Here is a 19,991-nt window from a genome sequence, read left to right as displayed (position 1 = left end):
ATATGTATATAGATACATTGGACTATGATAATAAAGGCACAAACATTATTGCACATTGTTGGTATCCCCAGTATGTTTATTTTCTGGTGTTAATGAAAGAAGAATACACGTACTTTCTCTGCTCAAAGATACTTCCCATTTAAATAGTCAAACTACATCAATGTACTGAGTTCTGAAAATTGCATACATTTTACCTGAAGTACCTAACCAGTAATAAATGGTGTGATTCATAAATCACTTTTTCCCCCCAAATTCCAGTATTCTATTTTCATCCTATATTCTCTTGAAAGCAATAGCAAGTCCTAAACCATGAAGCAGAGCAGCTGAGCAGCAATAAGTATTGCAAATGGAACATCAAAAAAACTGCTGAATTAAAGTGGAAAGAGGCCAAACTAGAAAAACTCTCTCTCCTTTCTGTAGACCAATCACAGTCCAATAATATTGAGTCTAAAATCTTCCCTAACACACTGCAGTTCTTTCTATTTCGTATTGCTCTTCCCTTTTTGACACTCCATCCATTCAAGCAACTGCACCTGAAGTCTGCAATAGGAACTTAGATAAAATAGGGCTTGATCATAATTCTAGTATCAGAGCTCTCTCTAGTGGTGACTGTGCTACCTCATTATCTATTATTCACCTTAGCTAAATACAAGGCAGCGTGAGTACATCTCAAATGGGACACCAGTAAATTCCTCCTTAGTGACACCCAGACAAATTTTAGGCTGATAGAGGTATGTTAGGATGAGAATACAGAAGTGTGAAGAGAAGGGAGATGGATTCCTAGTTGAGTTGAGACCTTGGATTTTGGGCAGATAAGGTATGAATACAATCATCATGCCACCACCAGCTACTTAAACTAACCAAGGGGCAGGACAGAAAAGAACTAGTGAGGAGTTCACCATCTCAGCTCTCTGTTCTGCTGAAAACTGCTGTTTTCAGCAGCAGCACCAACAAAAGAGAAGGTCATATGGGTTTAGCTGGCTTAGGGCAAAGGCTGGCCAGTTGTTTATAATTATTAGGTTGATACTTTCACGCTACAGAATCCCCCTTTGCATTAAAAGGACTGAAGAGTCAGCCAGCTTTTCTTCTACTGACTGTGATTTGTTGGCTGTGACAGGAGGGGAGGAGTCGCTTGAGAGGTTGTAACAAACTTCAGCATAATTTTGGTCAAGGTTAGTTGGTCAGTCAGTACCCCAAGAAAAGTGACTAAAGCTGTATGATTTGTCTTTTTCAATGTTTCCAAATGAGAAGAAGATCTTTGAAGGAAGAGAGAGGCCTGGAAAGAATGCCAGATTGTGTAGAGCTGCACTAGAGCACCATAAGAATGGTTGTTAAGAGGCACAGCAGTACAGAGGACTGCACAAGAGCCTAGGGAACTGGTTTCTTTGTATGAAAGGATATCAAACTTAACAGAAGTGATTTACTCTTTAGGAGAATGAGGTGCCTATAAGAAGGCTGAGAGATCTCTAAATATCAGGGAGTGGACGTGTACTCCTAGAGTTTAAAAAACAAAATAAAAATTAAAATTAAAATTTAAAAAACTCCACATAGCTCTCCAACTACAAAATAACACAATCATTGGACCTAAAATTAAAAGCTCTTTGTTTTCAGTTTATTAAAGGATTCATTTATCAGAGAGCCTAATAATTCTGCAGAGATAATGCAAGTATGCCCTTTCACCAAGAAAGACCAAGAGTATCTTGGACTGCATCAAGGACAGTGCTGCTGGCAGGTGAGGGAGGCAATTCTTCAGCTCTGTTATCCCTGGTGACACCACATCTGGGGTACTGCAACAACTTCTGGGCTTCTCAGTACAAAAAAGAGATGGATGTACTAGAGAGAGTCCAGCAAAAGGCCACTAAGACATCTGAGGAATTGAAGCATATCTCCTGTGAAGAAATGCTGAGAGAGCTGGGACCATTTGAGCTGGAGAAAAGAAGGCTCAGGGGGATTTTATCAATGTATATAAATGCCTAAGGAAAGGGTGGATGGAGGACAGAAACAGGCAATCCTACAAAACTGTAGGATCAGTCCTCTTGTAGCTTTTCAAGAGGACTGGTTTTGGGTTGAAATGCTGTCTCATGCATGTATTTCTGCAAACTATTACAGACTTTAGACTCCTCAAATGAGAGCTTTGCTGCATGTGAGTCATTCATACTGTGTACCTTCATGTCATGAAGACTTTAAGTCTTAGGAGCTAAGTCTCCTCCCTTCCTCCAGTATGCCAGGCAGAGTCTTGGTTTCTGTGAGGAGTTTATGAAGCTAAGCAGTATGGCTGCTAGGGAGGAGGGTGGATTTTGGCCTTCACATCATTGTTGTGGACATTCTTCTGGCCAGGTCCTCCATATGGAAACATCCATGAATATTCTTTGGTACAGAATATGCAATAAGAGACAGAGTGAATAATTTCCCTCAAAAGATCTAAAGCATGAATAAAACAATTTTCGTTGTCAAATTCCCATCTCTGTGCAACAACACCAAGTATTTTATTGCAAACTCTGTTCTCCGGGCTTATATTTATGGCCACTGAACAGGCTTTGAATGGTGGATTTAAAGACAAACTGCCATCAGCTGAAAAGTTATAAAGATCTTCTTTCCATCTATTTTTTTCAAAACAGCTTGGGGTGGTCACTTACAAATAAATTGAGTCTCTAAATAAATCTTATTTATTCCTTTTCAAAGATCCCTTTCCACTCCTTTTGTTACTCACTGATACCAACTGTTATAATCTAGCCATTTAAAATCATGTGATTCATATTGGTAATAGAAAATCCCTAGAAATTTAACAACACTTGGATCTTAATTACCAAGAAAGCTATTCTGTGAATTAGATTGGAATATAGTATGCTTTTATAAAGCCCTTTTCCCACATAAGGTGCAGTGGCAGTGAGACGTTTATGATGAACTGAACAATGTCTGATAATAAAGCTGTATCACTCCACTAATCTGAAAGGTCCTAGGAGTGATACACTTTTTGTCAAGGCAGCTTTATAGTAGGATTCTTCCATCTGGAAGGCAGGCTACTGTCAGGCAATATTTCATTTTGTGAGTGTCGTTACACACATTTCTCATGCTTGGCAAGGTAAGAAGTGACATGCTGAGTCAAAGTTCTGCTATCTACATCCGACTATACATCCAGACTGACATGACAGCCTTAAAGATTCACAGAGTTATTATAGTTAATAAGCATGTTTGCTTCTGTCTGAGAGGGAAATCAAGTACATGCATTGGAAGATTTCACTTGCCATTGTCCGAAAGTTATATAAAAAACATGCTGTTTAGCCAAACTTACCCTCCCTATGCAACAATAATGAAGAAATTCTAAGTAAAGTTTTTCTACATTTTTAAAATCAAATATAAATATTCTGCCATTTTTTTAGAATAGTCACCATAACTTAAAGGAAAAAAACAGTAGATGGGTCAAAGTTGACATAAGTTTTGGTGAAATTTTTGTTTTGATAGAATAGAAAAAGTACTTGACTATACAACACATTTATTTACATATTTTTGTTTAAACTGCAAATTATTCTGTCTCTGTATGTTTCTGGCAAAGAAGAATTTTCTGTTGGCAAAGAATAAATTAATATATAGCATGTTAAACTGCTATATCAATTTACTCTTAAAATTAGCAATGTCTTTGCCATGTACAGGGCAATCTTTTGTGCATGATACGCAATTAGTCTACGCTTGAATTCCAGTTAGACAGCCAAAACTCTACAAAGTGAGCTGAATACTTCTGATGGTATTTTAAGACTTGTCTATAATTGTTCATATTTTTGGCCTATGTCTTCTATACAGGCCATTTCTCACTTTGAAGTTGGAAACACATTGATCATAAACCATGCTTTAATGTGATATCATCAACAGGTGCAAATGTCAGATATATATTCTCCGTAGTGTCTTTGTAGTAAAACCAACACACCAGAATCCAAAAGAGCTTAATTTGAAATAATTTCTACTTTAACTACATATAATTAGAAGCAATGAGGTCCAGCCTCTGCAGTGGTGTCTACTGCTTTTTAGGTATCCAGGCTGCATAGATGCAGCTGTAGAGGCTCAAAGGCAAAGAGAGAAGTTGAAGAGGAATTATCTGCTGTGCTTAATTTAGCATGTGAGCCAAAAAATTTAACCACCAAGAACTTGCTTTGCATACAATGAGGAAAGTAAACTTTGCTATTGAAACCAATTTTCAATTTTGATGGAAACATCCATTTCCAGTTCCTTCAGTATCATTTTATGTATTAAAACAGGACTTGAAGATCCAAAAAAAAATAGAAGAGCCTTATTATTCAGGGTCTGGTGCAAAGCCCTATAACATGAAACTGTGTTCCATAAGTGAAGAGGTCTGGCAGAAAGAATGGCTGGGAATGGAATAGCTCAGATAGGTGGTATGACTTTCCAAATCTCAGACTTGAGCAGAAGAGGGAGAAGTCTCCTTTTATAGTTCTACACCCTAAAAGCAGATTTTTTTTTTCCCCTACAGGACTCTGGTGTGGTTGTCTTGCATAGTATATAATACAAAAATGAGAGAGGGAAAAAAGGACTGTGTTTTCCTGAATTCACAAAAATCAAAAGAAAAATTCTTTCTCTTTTAACTGAAGTTGAAGTGTTTCCAAACTTAGTGCCATACTTTTCACTGTAAGACATTATAATTACAGTAGATCTTAGAATAAAATTAGCACATCCCTATGCAGTACAAATTAATGGAGAATAAAGGTAAGACCTGCATGGGTTTTATAATAAGTTATAATTGTATTTATATATATACATATAAAAAATATGTACGGACTAAAAAGAAGCCATTTCTGATTTACATCAGTGGAAGAGAGGGATGAACACAGTCTTTGAAATACAGTAGCAACTGTAACGCTCTTGCATACTTTTTTGGTTTCTGTAATCTCAATTTTGAAGAGCTTCATCATTCCTAGCTTGGTTAATATTCCCCAAAGTATTGCAAATCAAAATAAACCAACATGGTTATATTATATTATTATAAACAACCAATATTATAACCATCCAAGCATATTAAAACCAACATAATCACAAAAAAAAAAAAAAAAAAAAAAAAAAAAAAGGACAGAGTTAAATTTGGCAAAATGTAATAAATGATAAATTATTATCAAGTCCTTTAGTTTCACGTATTAAGGTGTTGGTCATAATAAACACACTTGGTCTTTAAGACAACATAACATGAAATCCCATTGGTATTTCCTGCAACTGATTTGTAATTCCCTACAAGCACGGTAGCTGTCCCCACCAGTTTGGCCTGATGGTGAACAAGGGAGATAAATATACTCTGACCTTCACAAGTTGATTGATGCTATATAAGGAGGTCTAAAGGAGGAATATCATTACTTACAGGCATGCTATGCAGAATAGGAAAAAAAGAAGGCAAAGTAATGGGTAGCAGAATAGTGTCAATTTTAAGTTAATAAAGAGTGTGCTTCCCACCCTGCATCATGAGAAAATACTTTAAAAATACATTATTAGAAAAGCAAACACCCTTCTTGGTCTGAGCTACAGCATGACCATATTCCATCAAAGTGCTGGGAATTTATCTAGGGAAAAAAGTTGAAGCAAAAAGGAAGAAATAAAAAATGTATAATTTTTCATTTTTTATCACATTCATTACATGTTACTATTCTTTAGACAACTTTTCATTCGAAAACAACTGATCAGGCAATAAAGAGCCTCTACCTCTACAGACCTCTGCAGTTAGCAACCAACACTTTCAAAGCATGACCTTGCGTGAATCAAAATCCCTCCCTTTCTCTGAACTGTTAATCTTTTAAGACAAATTTCCCGATCTTTCAGATGGACTCTCATTTCTTCTGTGCTGGGATGGGATGTTTTTTCCATCCTCCACTCTGCTCTGCTTTGTCAGTGTGTTGTCACTTGTCTTGTTTTCAGCCTTACCTGCTGCATATTTCTCAAATACTGCTCTGCCTCAGAAATCTCTCTGCCATATTTTGCCCCTTAGCTTTTTCTCTTGCTCAGTTTTCAGTTTTCTCAAACACCCACGCTGTGCTGCACTTCACCCAATCAACATTTCTTGAAGCTAGAAGAGACAATTACACCCACATTTCTTTTGGCAGTTTAGGCATCTTCTAGTATCTTGTCTCTCATGCTACCCTTGATGAGTGCTGGCTTCCTTTCCCTTAATCAGTTCTCTCCATAATTATTTCTCTCCTTAATCAGTTGTCTGATTACTATTCCCTCTCTACCAAGGATGATTTTTTCCCATCATCTGACATTGACAGTCTGCCCCACCTTGCTCATACTAGAAGCTTCCACCCTCAATTTTTTTGACACCCACATACTGCTGCTAAAATTGGTATCAACCTGAGTATCTCATGCTAAATTGCCAGTATGGATTTGGACAAGTGGTGGGAGTCTGCTGGACCACTTCCACTAAGAACATTGACACCCGTAGTCTTTTACTGAGAGACTGATGGTTTTCAGAAACTCAGTGGAGAACTAAAGTAAAGAATACTTAAGACAAACAAAAAAGAGGAGTTCATTTTTTTTTTGACTGAACTGGACCAGAGCTATCATTTCAGCTGGGAGATGCTCTGAAGAATTCTTCAACTGGCCAATCTGCAACTGGTTAACTACATCCATTCCTCACTACTTCAATTAATAAGGACCTGAAAATGTGACTAGAGCAAATACCTGCACAGTCCAATTCAAAAATGATGAGGCAGTCTGAGCCCGTTAGATCTAAATGCAGTCTACAACATTATTCAGCGGCAGAAAAAAATCCCACATATTTTACTGGTATTACTATGAATACTAATAAAATACCAATTAGGTTAAGATTTTTAAGATCTGGTAATGTTAGATCTTTGAAATGATTACAAATGGCTTTCCTTAAATCCCCTTCAGCTGTTATATGTTTTCTTGTTTGATCCCAACTGGATACCAGGTTTTCAGGAAATAGATGCTTACCATTTTAAGATGGAACCCTCTCTAATGTCTCATTTTGTTCAAAAATCACTGCTTGTTTCTGAGAATAGCCTCTATCTACAGTTTAATTTCTTTTAAGAACGTTTGCACTATATTCGCTGAGTTGTTTCAAGAGTGCTGATAATACGGTGGTGGGTGGTGTCATGTTCTGCTCCTAAGAGGAAGGGAGCACCCAAGATTCATAGAAACCTATGATCAAAGAGAAAAAACAGAAGTCAGAAAGCTGTGAAAACATGAAGTCTTATCAATAAATTATACACACAGCATGGAAATAAGTTGGTCCCTTGACTTCTAGTAGTGAAAGAAATAAAAGTATAAAGAAAAAAGGAAAGAGAGAGAGGGGTTAGATAGGAGAGGAAAGGAGATCACTTGTCTGGGTCCAACATCAGTCCAGCCAACAGGGTGTCCAGCATTCTGGGGGGCACATCCAAGGCTTTGTTGGCATACTTTTTAATAGGTAAGTTTTTCCCACCAAGAGGCAAAGTTTCTCGCTTTCCAGGCAAATGAGTTATTGTGCACAGCCCATTCTTCTAGACCTTTTTGGAAATAGGTTGGAGGGCTTCCAGGGACTTTGGTGTTCTCATCCCCCTCTCCTTCACCTCAGTATTGCACTTACACAGGACTGTGTTGTGCTTATCTGCAGGAGCTAGAACAAGGATATTTGTCACAGAAAAGTACTATGCATGGCCCCTTCACCAGCCACAGCCTGTTTTTCCTTGCCTGTTTGCACAGCAGGTTTGTACACAACAATCCTTGGCTGGCTCAATGGCCATTGGTGTTTGAGACAAACACATTAGCTCCTTATTATCTGGGCTTCTACAGGTGGTACATGGTTAGAAGCTATAGTGATCTACTGAGTTTCACTGGCAACTATTTCACTCTTCTCTCAGAATTCCCTCCATTAAAATCAAAAAATTGACTCTCAGAACAGTGGCAACCTCTAGCCATTTCTGAAAAAAGGACAAATGAATTTTTTTTGGTTTTGGATACTGGTCCATGCTACGTGGTTACTAACACTAGAAAAAGAAAGCACAACTATTTTTTCACTCTCAGTTTTCACTCATGGTGAAGGAATAATTTTTAAGCATTAAGTTGGAAATATATGGAGCTCAGAGGGTTAAGGAGAATCCAGGGATGGAGTGAATTCAAATATTTATACTTAGATATTTGGGCTACTTTTTTTCCTTCCCGTCTCCAGAGTCCACATACTTATGCTTCTAAACCCATACTTTGGGATTCCAATAAAATAACCTGAGTTTACAGATAACAATTTGCTTCTACTGAAAGATGCTCCTTTGTGTTGAAGACCTTCTAAATTCAGGCCAGATTTATTAGAGATCAAGCTCAGGACTTGAAAGGTTTAAATAGTATAGAAAGGTAAAACTACCTCCTAAGGCTCTTCTATGGATTAACAGCTAATGTTTACAAAGATGTAAGAAAGGCTGAAAACATTAGTATTAACATAATACAGGAAATGAGCCAAACTTTCTTTTTTTATCATTAATGGGAGCTGTGCATCAAGTACCCTTCGCATTGCATTGAACACTGTAGCTCATTTAGTTCACTTGTCATTAACAAAATAGGAGAGTAGATAAAGTGAAGTATTGCAGCATTGACATAACTTGTCATAATGGAGTACTTCGAAAGATGTTTAAAATATTTTTAAACAATTAGTCATCCTTCTTTATTCAAGCAGCAACTATCTGATCAAAGAAAAAATGCACACCAAGAACAAAAGCAGGCAGAGAGTGAGGAGGTAAAGATCACACAACATGGATCACTGGCTGTTCAAATTATTTCCAGGTTGGCAGATCTCCAGGAGTGCAATTCAACTTTGTACAGGTTACAGAGGGAAATCCTTTTTTTCTCCTAACAGAAAAATTTCACAGCATGATCTCCTAATCTTAAAAGAAAAACAAAAAAACCCTCTTAAAATGGTTTGATTGTTCATTTTGCAGATGACATTTCTTAGGCATATAATATCTTTTTTTTATTATTCTTTGCAAAAAATAAATTGGAGACACAGCACTGAAAAATCAGATTTGGAATTAATTGGGCAGGTGGGCAACTCTACCTTCCTATTAAACTCTCTGCTTTCTGATAGAATCATTTTATTGCGTTTGCGTGGCAAAGTTTTAGAGCCTGGGGGCTACAGGGTTGTCTTCTATGAGAAGCTTCCAGAAGCTTCCCCCATGTTTAACAGAGTCAATGCCAGCTGGCTCCAAGACGCACCTGCCACTAGCCAAGGACACACCCATCAGCAATGGGAGTAGCACCTCTGGGATAATGTATTCAAGACAGCGGAAAAAAACCCAAACTCCTGCAGCAGGACAGCCAGAAAGGAGTAGAATGTGTGAGAGAATCAGCCAGGCAGCTGTCAGGGTTGATGGAGAAGTAGGGGGAGGAAGTGATCCAGGAGCTGGAGCTGAGATTCCATGCAGTCCATGGCGAAGACCATGGTGAGGTCCATGGAGGTCCACAGGGAAGCAGAGATCCCCCTGCAGCCAATGGAGGCATGGCCTCATACTAGTGCAGGTAGATGCATGAAGGTAGCTGCAACCCAGTGGGAAGCCTGTGCTGGATCAGGTGCTTGGCAGGACCTGTGGACTGGTGCAGCAAGGAGTCCATGCTGGAGCAGGTTTGGTGGCAGGACTTGTGACTGCTTGGGGGACCCACACTGAAACAGCCCGTTCCTAAGGGACTGCAGTCCATGGAAGAGACACGTTCTGGAGCAGTTCGGGAAAAAACTGCAACCTGTGGAAAGAAGTCGTATTCACGTTCCCATGGGAGGGAGCCCATGATGGACCAGGGAAGGAGTGTGAGGACTTCACTCCCTGAGGAGGAAGGAGCGGCAGAGACAACGTGGGATGGGCTGACCACAAACCCCATTGTGCTATTGTGCATTGTCCCTTTGTGCTACTGTGGAGGAGGAGAGACAGGAAATGCAGAATGAATTTGAGATCAGGAAGAAGGGAGTGGTACAGGGAAGGGGTTATAGGTTATAAGATTTTATTTCCCATTACCCTGCTCTGGTTTGATTGGCAATAAGTTAAACTAATTTTGCCCAGCTGAGTCTGTTTTCCCTGTGACAGTAGCTGGTGAGTGATCCTTCCCTGCTTTTATATCGATCCGTGAGACTTTCCTTATATTTTCTGTCTCCTGCCCACCTGAGGAGGAAAGTGATGGAGTGGCTTTGATGGGCACCTGGAAGCCAGCCAGGGTCAACCCATAACTATAATTTTCTTGTTTTTTCACCCCATTATTTTGTTTGCTTTGTCTTTCTTTTGTCATTTATATATCATATTCCACTTGATATCTTTGTATTTTATAACTTGTTCTCTCTTATGAAACAGATTTGTAAGAGAAATAGTAAAATTAAAGCCTTAACTTAAAAATGTCTCCTTGTATTTTTTGTTTCTGCATTACCTAGTATAATATGGCTCTGTTCTGTGACAGAGGATATGAAATCCAGCATATGCAGTAACTTAAATTAGAAAAGCAACACATTGGCCATAGCAAAACCAAAAACCAGTAGATGCATATCCTTCACAAATCTGACTGCAACACACAGTGATAACGGCAATAATAAGCCACCATAAACATAGAACAAATGAAAACACTTTTCAATCTTTACCGAATATTGTCAGGCAGTGTATTTTTGGACTTCGAGAGTTCTTGCTTTTTAGTGTCTGATCTCTGAGTACCAACTTATAAAGCTTTGGAACATACTAATAGAACAATATTCTCATTAGCTGAAGAATTGCTCTGGACCTGTAGTCCAATACTGAAGTAAAAATACCTAAAGTCCATTGGGGTTGAACTTTCCATGACTGATAGATAGCATGGGCTCTTTCAGCCTTTGGAAGTTACTTCTCTTGTCCATTTCAGATAGCCAAAGTTTGGAGAGTGTGTTTGAAGGTGTTTTTCTGTAGTTTTTTTTCAGCTGATTTGTAGCTGCAGGTACCTGCTTAAGATAGCTATTAAGCATATTGCTTTGTGTCGCTACACTTTTTAAATCAGAGGCAGGCTGTGACAACAATGGATGTTCTGGCTGTCACTAAAGTAAATGATCAAGAAGGCAAAGAGTAATATTTTATGCACAGTAGCTGGTTAAAAACTTTGTAATTCTGAAAATAATTTTATCCTTATCATTTATTTGTAATTTTTGTTACAAATTGAAGGCCAAATCCTCCTTATCCTTTCATACTGCAAGGAGAAATAAATTCATAGTAATTTCAAGTAAATATTTCCAAACTTAAGGTCAGAGAAATACAAGAAAGTAGTGTTTTCCACTTTTTTGAAAGCAGCATATTATATAATGGCTCTCTCAGTTGGAGTATTATGAATTTGGGTCACCTGGCAGGTGCAGGAAGATGGCCAGGGAATATTGGAATTTCTTTTCACAATACCTTTATGTGCAAGAGGGGAGATTTAACTGCAGATTGATTCCTACAACCCTGACATAGAAAAGTCTTCTTATACAGCAAAGTACCCAAATACATTTTAAAGAACCAGCTTAAATCCTGTTTTTAAAAAGGCATTCTAAATACTCCAATGTACTTGAACTGTGAGCTTGATATTTAGCACATCTAAATAGAGCATTGCTGAACTGATATGCTTGTAAATATGTTTTTGAAGTCATTTGCTCTTTCCCAGGAAATCAGGACAGAGAGAATGTTGTGAAACAAAAGGAAAAGAATGGAATCCTGGCAGAAGAAAGATGGGCAAGCATTGTATTCTGTGTATCACCAAAATAAACTGACAGACACAATAATCAGTATTTTTAAAAGTCAACTTCTCAGCTTCTTTGCAGAAGCTCTGATTATCAGAATTTCTTTTATGAACTTTCTTTTACTCATTAAATTTGTCATAGAAATGAAGCACACAGACTACACCTAATGAGTTTAACCTTCTGCTTTTTGATATTGAAGATTATTTTTAAAGATCTTTGAAGATTATCATGTAACATTATTGTATCTTAATACTGAGTTGGGTTGAACATTTACTGCTCATTGACAACTGCAATCATTTTATGCCAAAGGAGAAGCAGATGAACTAATAGCCTATAATAGTTTTATCTTGTGTCAAGTGTAGTATTTACAGTGGAAACATCTAATTAAATATATTTAGCTTGCAAATGATTTGCTCTCTCAGTCCACAAAAGCAGGCTTCTCAAAGATAAAGAGGTTTTCAGATAGGATACACATCACCTGGTGGCACATTTTTGTCTACTTATGAGTTTTAATTAGGTTGTTTAAAGCTAGGCCTTTGACTCCTTTTTGGTAACGAATCAAAACATGTCTGGAGCCTGGATGATCATGCAATAGTGACAAATCCTGAAGAATCAGTATTCATGCTGAACCACCTCCCTCATTTAATTTATTACAGAAAAACCCCTCCTGCATTTCTCTTCTGGCCTACTGATTGCCTCTTTCAATCTCCAGGCTAGATCCAGACCTACTTCACTGCATGGGAGTCAATACTCTGACTGCAGATCTCCTCCTTCCATGTTGCCTTTTCCCAAGCAAGTCCTGCTTTTTCCTGGGCACTCGCCACAGCAGTTAAGGCTCTGGGGAAACCCTCTTAGAGGTGTCCCATGAAGGGGTGCATGTTGCACAAAATCAGGGCAAATTGGATACTCCCAGAATATCCCTTCCAAGACCTGCCACTCACATCTTTGCTATGAAGGGAGTGGTTTTCTCTTCCTTTTGGGTGACATGTCTTATTTTAGGCTCTTTATTCTAAACCACTCATGCTTAACAATGCAACATGATGTGAACAGTGAGTGACAATAAATGTAAGTCTCTGAAGTGTCTGTCTAAGCATTGCAGTGAAAAGTGCAGTGCACAGCATTGCATGAGAGTAAGAATCTAAGCTATGGATAACAAGAGAACTGAATTTTAATTTATATGTAAAACAAAGATTGCAGTTATAAAAAAAAAGTCAAATAGCTTTGGAAGAAAAATGGATATGCACTTCTTTTTCTTCTTATATATCTGCAGTAGCATGGGTACTACATTTGAATAATAAAAGTAACTGGAGCATAAAATTAATAATTTTCCACTGACCTCAATATTCATTTAAAATTATTTTTCCTTGCAGACAGGTAAAGCTTTGTGTCAATTCTCATTTTCCTTAAGCCCCAGACAGTTAATCTAATCCAAAAAAATAGAAAGGGAACAAGAGTGTATTAACAGGCCAGGAAGTCTCCAATGCCCTGTTAAGAAAAAGTTCAGGACTCAGAATTCATGTGGAGACTGCATGTGCACATAAATGCAAATTTTTATGACATGACTCCCACATAGAAAATAAATTATTTTAAAAAATTGTATAAAATGTGAAAATTAAGTCAATTTTCAGACATTCTCACATCTACCATAAACCGTATATCCTTCTGGGTTGTAAAATTTTCTGCTTAAATTATCAGAAACTGATTATATATGATTCAGTTAGCAATAATCTAAATATTTTATGGAAAAAGTCAATGTTTTTCTGCTTAATTTTTACATCCATCTCAGGAAAAGACACGTGTGACTTCATATAACATCTGGAAATATTTTTTCATTCAGTGTTCAAGTCTCCACATTTTTCCTATGCAGACTAGAATTCGCTAACAAAATTACATCCTCACTAAAATATCTGAGTCAGTAAGTCCTTATTTCCAAATGTTTCTATCCAATATATAGTCAGGAAGGTCATTTGCTATATGAAAGCCAGGTACATACAAAGGAAAATGCATTGTAACTTTATTAATGACAAATATATATGTTTTTTCTTAATGTCTCTATTTGGTTGATTCAACATGGTCTTCCATAGATCAAGCTGGAAAAGGAAGGAAGACCAGAAGTAATATGTAAGACACAATAATTAAATAGCATTGTTTACCAATCCCTCTATTAGTTTCTTGTTCTCTAGATAAGGGTTCTTTAAAGGTTAAAGTGTAGCCTTTAGAGTCATTATAAATGACAGCCTCCAGCCTGTAGAGTCATTATAAATATTTGAGATTTTTAAAAAAGTAAAAAGAGGACAGAAATAAAAGGAGAAAGGGTTCAAAAGGACAAACAGAGCTAAGAAGATGATGATTCACTTAGAGAGTTTTTATTGCAAACTAACATGAACACAGTATAAAATTATAAATGATCAATAGAAAACAAACCACTTTGTTATATTCCATGGTTTTATCTCATTCTTTTTACAAAGAAAATTTTTATCCAAGCCAGTTCAGATAGGTACACTTTGCTAATCCATATGAAACTAGGGATACTTAAATAAAGATCCAAATTTATCACCAATCAAGTTCTTCTGCCAGTGGAATCATAGGACTGCTAATGTTAGTTCAGTCAAATCATTCTAATTAAAATTCAGACATTTAAAGAAGTCAGTTAATCATCAAGGACTGCAAGCTCATTTTAAAACCACCTTGGCCCAATGATAGTCGTGTCTCAGGTTTATAACTTACCCAACCCAAAAGACGCCCTCACATTACGGTGAGCGTATGATGTGCATGTAATAATTCTGATGCTAACCTAATTTCTCTGGAATAGCACAAGCATTTTAAGGTTTTAAGCCATTTCCCTCAAAAATTCAAGTGGTAAAATTCCTACCTTGCAAGCTAATTCAAAGATGACTTTTTTTCCATTTTCCCTTAGGAGATATAATTTTTCTTGACCATAAAATATATGATTTTTCAAATGAACTCTTGGAAACGCTCACCACTAAATTTTGATAATCAGCAACAGAGAAAATTGAATGAAAACTTAGCACCTGTATGCATGTTGGTACAATTCTACACCAAAATTAAGAGAGCTGTATCACACACAGACCTGTTTCTCTGAAACTGCCCATCCAACTGATAATCAGGCCTTGGGGTCTTACAGCACTTTGAAAGAGTCATATTAAAAATTTAGTTTTCACATTGGCTTTTCGATTTGCAGTTTTAAAGGAATCACCTACTTTAATATAAATGCATGTCAGGCCCTTTTTAGAGCTGGGATTTGTATTTCATATTGATCCAACCTAGTTTAAAGCAGAGAGATGGCCAAAACAGCTGTCAGTGGCTAAACTGCTGGGCAAAAATCTTCCATTGAACTGAATTCTGCTTCCACCTTGAGTTTTCATATACAGCTCCCAAACTTCATCATTAGGATTTCTACAAATATTGCATGTATTCATTTGAGTAAATGACTCTGCAGTTTTATACCTTCATTGGGTGCTAATGCTACAGAGCATACACAATTTTGAAACAATTTTTGAGGCGTACCCAAATTAGTAATGAGTCAATTCTTGTCAATACACTGCTATGAATGAGCTATGGAAAGTTCAGCCTTTAAAACGTTTCCTCTAAATACTGGCCATAATCATCTGTTTGTGTATAACTTTTTTTTGTTTGTTTCAGAACAGAGATATTTTTAGAGCATACAGTTTGATATTCTATACATATGCCTTTTGTTCTGGCCAACTCTTATTGTTTTTAACTGCAGCAGACTATATCCAATTTTTCAATTAGTAATGTGATAGGTCTGAAGAGATGCACAATGTACCACAAAGATGGATGGGATCAAATAAACGTGAATTAAACTTCAAAACTGTGTTAAATTTTTGTGCTATTTTGGCTGAGTAGAGCTAGTTTTCTTCACAGTACATGGTATGTGGCCATGTTTGGGATTTGTGTTGGAAACAGCGTTGATAATACAGAGATGTTTTAGTCACTGCTGAGCAGTGCCTGCACAGAGTCAAGGCCCTTTCTGCTCCTTACTCCACCCCACCAGTGAGTGTTGGGGTCTCCTCCCCTGCCATGGAGCCCTGGGAGAGGGGCCCTGGAGGGGAGACACGGGGTTTCCCTGCCCCTGCTCAGTCTCATTCCCCATTGGTTGGTTTGTGTTCCCTGGTGTGGCCAAGGACCCTGGGGTCCCGGGACTGTGGAGTTCCTGAGCAGAGCCCCAGCCATGCGGCTGGAGAAATAAACCTCTCTGAAACATCTACCACGAATCTGTCCATATATACTTCTTTTCCATGGGACTCCTGGTTTGAAATATGCTTGTTACAGTAATCCCCGCTGTAACAAGTGAGGAGGATGGGGAGTGCACAAGGAGTTGAAAGGGCACACAGCTGGGACAGCTGAACCCAACTGACCCAAGGGGTATCCCATACCCTATGCCATCACGCTCAGCATATACTGCTGGGTGAAGAAGGAAGGAAGGATGCTTAGAGTGATGGCATTTATCTTCCAAAGCCACTTACCTGTGATGTAGTTCTGCTTTCTTAGGGTTGGCTGAACACCTGCCTGCCCATGGGAAGCAGTGAATGGAATCCTTGTTTTGCTTTCCTTGTGTGCGTTGTTTTTGCTTTCTCTTTTATACTATTGCCTGCCTATTGAACCCATTGAACACAAGCTTTATCTCTTACTTTTCCAATTCTTCCCCCAGTCCCACACAGCGTGGGGAGAGAACAAGCAGCTGCATGGGGCTTAATTGTCAGATGGGTTTAAACAATGACACTCTATGTTTTAACACATAAAATAGTCTGAATAATTGCATTTTTATTTTGCTGAACCCAATTTTCAACTTTCAGATGATATTTAAATTTTGAAATCACAAAATTGCAAAATTAAAAATGGAACCACCAGTTTGAGAAACCCCCGCGTTTCTTGTTGTTATAAACAGGAAATCCAGTTATGTTTCTCTAAGGATGTGCATATGTTGTAAATTGACACAGAGATTTTCAGAGAGATATTTCTGAAACACTGAGTCCTGCAGCTGCCTTATTTTGGAAAGAATTTCCTTTAATCAGCAAATTGTTGGAAATTTAAGTCTCCTTCTGGCTGAAAATATATGTGAAAAAAAATTCCATCTCAGTCAATAAACTGTTATGGAACACTAAAAAATAATAGTAACAATCGCAATAGATTTAGTAAGAAACCTAACCATATGGTATCCAGCTAATTAACCTTGCAGAATATTCCTGAGGAATTTTTTCCACGATGCTTAGAAAAGAGACATGGAGGAAAATCAGTACAAACACTTAAATGAATGAACCCAGACTTAAAACTAGAACATCATTTTATGCTGCCTGCAAAAACATCCTACAAGGCAGAAAATGCCTTGAGACACTATCTGCTCATTGCCTGGTCTCCTCCTTGATAATTCTGCCTGTCTGAAGTTAGGACTCATGCTGTGGAGGCAGCACACTGTCCCCACACTTGATCCCCACTTCCACTTGCAAGCATGAGCAGCTTATTTTTCTTCCTTCTCTAGACAACAACATGAAAAACTGAACACCTTCACATGCTCCTTCACTGCCAGAGATATATAGCAAACACCAATCAGTAGGAAATTATATTTAGTGCTAGAGAAACAGAAGGGTGCAAGGTAAACAATCAGACAAGCACTTCACTCTGTCCCAGGTGCAATATTGTAGTGAGCTCCCCTCCCATTCAAACTCCTCTGCTTGAATGCTCTGGATAAAAGTTGCTGACACCGATAAAAAAAAATAAAATCCACATCATGTGGATAATATAAATCTACACACATAGAGCACAATACCTAACTGAATCTAGATTCAACAAAATTACATGAGGGAAGAAAAAGAAGAAAAACTTTATTCATCTTCCACCAGAGAAAAGTAGAATGTAATGGATTGAAACAACCTTTCTTCAGGATTTATATCTGCAATGTAAGCAGGATATTGGTAAAAGAAAAATTGTCAAAAAGTTAAACAATAAAATCTGAGAAGCTTGAGAATGTCTACTGCATATACCTGCTTATATAAGAAAAACTAACAACTTTATGGAAACAAAGCTTAATCAGTCCAGCAAGTGCTGTGTGGATCCTCCAAAAAACAGCTGAAAATATAGCCTGACATCAGGCTTATTACTGACTAAAAGACAGTATTCATGCTATATATGGTGTCTAGATGACAGAAACTGTTTATCCAGAGATTATAAACTTTTCAAATTATGTTATTGCTAGGAAAAAAACAAGTCTCACAAGTCAAGAAATATCGTGGCATATTGCAGTCCTTCCTTCTGCCTTGATTGTTCTATAGAATTCAAAAAGAATTTTTTCTTTGTATTTTACTTTATATTAAAGTTGCTTAAGAAATGTTCCTGGGTCATTCTACAGAGTGCATTTTAAAGACAATTTAGTAAATCTAGGTTTTAAAAAAAAAAATCTATGCTAAATGCCTTGTAAAACAAAAACAGTCTTCAAAAACAGAACAAAAGCCAGTCTTCAAATACCTTAATTACCTCAGACAAAAATAATCCTTTTAATTTTTTCAATCACTAATGAAGCTCTAGAATGATATTGGTAGTTGAAGTATAAGGAAAATAACTAACTACAATTTTATAGAGTATTTCAGATACCAGCTTGTATTATTTTGGCTGGATTATCCCAGCAAATGGTTGTAATGATTTTACATGATTTAATGGTTTTGAATCATGACTGTTTTCTGTCTCTCTCTCTAGAACTGTGCATTTCACAGACAAAGCAATGATGTTATATGCATCCAACTACCTGAGGTGTGTGCATGTTCCATTTTAAGTTGCAGAGCAGCAGTGAAAGTGCTCAGACAAATAAACTGCAGAAGAAATCCAAGTCCAAATATGGGTGGAATGAGTGGAGATCAGCAGATCAAGTCTGGGAAACCAGACCTTAAGGATTATTACAACTGCTGCTTTTTCCAGATATCACAGTAAGACAAAAGGGATGTCATGTTCATTTGTAACTTGCTCAGAATCAGATCTGTGCCAAGTCTGAAGATAAAGTCATCTTTAATCCCTTAATCCCAGTGTGCTTTGTGGCCTTATTAACCTCTAAATATTTCTGGCTACAAGTCATATACTGGCTTGTCAAACAATCACTAGGTGACCCATGAAAATCACTTTATTCTTAGATTTTTATAATGGTTCTCTGTTGGGGTCCCTCCCCTGCCATGGAGCCCTGGGAGAGGGGCCCTGGGGGGAAGGGAAACCCCGTGTCTTCCCCCCAGGGCCCCTCTCCCAGGGCTCCATGGCAGGGGAGGGACCCCAACAGTTCTCAAAAGTTGAGCCAAAGTCAATTTCTCAATACTTTGACTAATATATTGAACATGAAGTCATTAGAATCATTTATTCAGCATAACATCTTAATATTTATCAAAAAAAACCCTTGTGAAGGATAACAGCAACAGTACAGACTTTGAACAGGTCTTTCTAAAACCATATAATTTTTACTACATAATAACTCTGAGTTGTGATAGAAATTTTCCAGGCTTTAATAGGTACAAGAGAAGAACTCAGAGACACTCCTGGTATTCCTATCTGTGATAAAAATGTGGGTATGAGTTCAGGTTACAGATAAAATAAATGTAATTTTCCATAGGACAGAGTCAATAACTATTCACCAATGAAACCATACCCTTACTTGTTTAGACTCTGGAGCAATTACAAATGCCCTGACATACCAAATAAAGACATTTATTAAAAATACCTTCTAAAATTATTACATAATTTTATTAATATAACATATATGTTGATATATACATGGAAATATATATGTACACACATATGTGCACACATCATTTATAGAAAATCTATACATACAAGCAGTCATGTATGGATATGTGTGGGTGTTTGTATGCATATATATATACGTAAACAAACAGTTATGGTCACATGGGGCAAAAGCATAAAAAATGTATATGATTACAAAGATCTTTTCATTGTTAATTTGAGACACTTTTCTGCTCAAATGCCACATCTATGTCAATTTTTAATACAGTGAACAGGTTTGTGTGTGTGTGTATTTTTACGTATTTGTAAATTCCCTTATAACATATCTTTTATTAAAATTATTCTTGAAGCTTGAGCCAATGTCTAGTTGCTCAATAGCTTGGTAGATATATTGCATGCAAACTTAGAACAATTAAAACCATACTGAAATAGTTGTTGTGCCTGCCATAGCTGGCTTATTGTTCCTACAGTTCTACAGATGACTGAGCATCTTGCTGGTTCAATAGTCAAAATTCCTCTTTAATAGCTCAAAAAT

Source organism: Coloeus monedula (genome assembly GCF_965178545.1).
Source record: "Coloeus monedula genome assembly, chromosome: 1".
NCBI lineage: Eukaryota > Metazoa > Chordata > Aves > Passeriformes > Corvidae > Coloeus > Coloeus monedula.
This window is presented reverse-complemented; position numbering follows the sequence as displayed.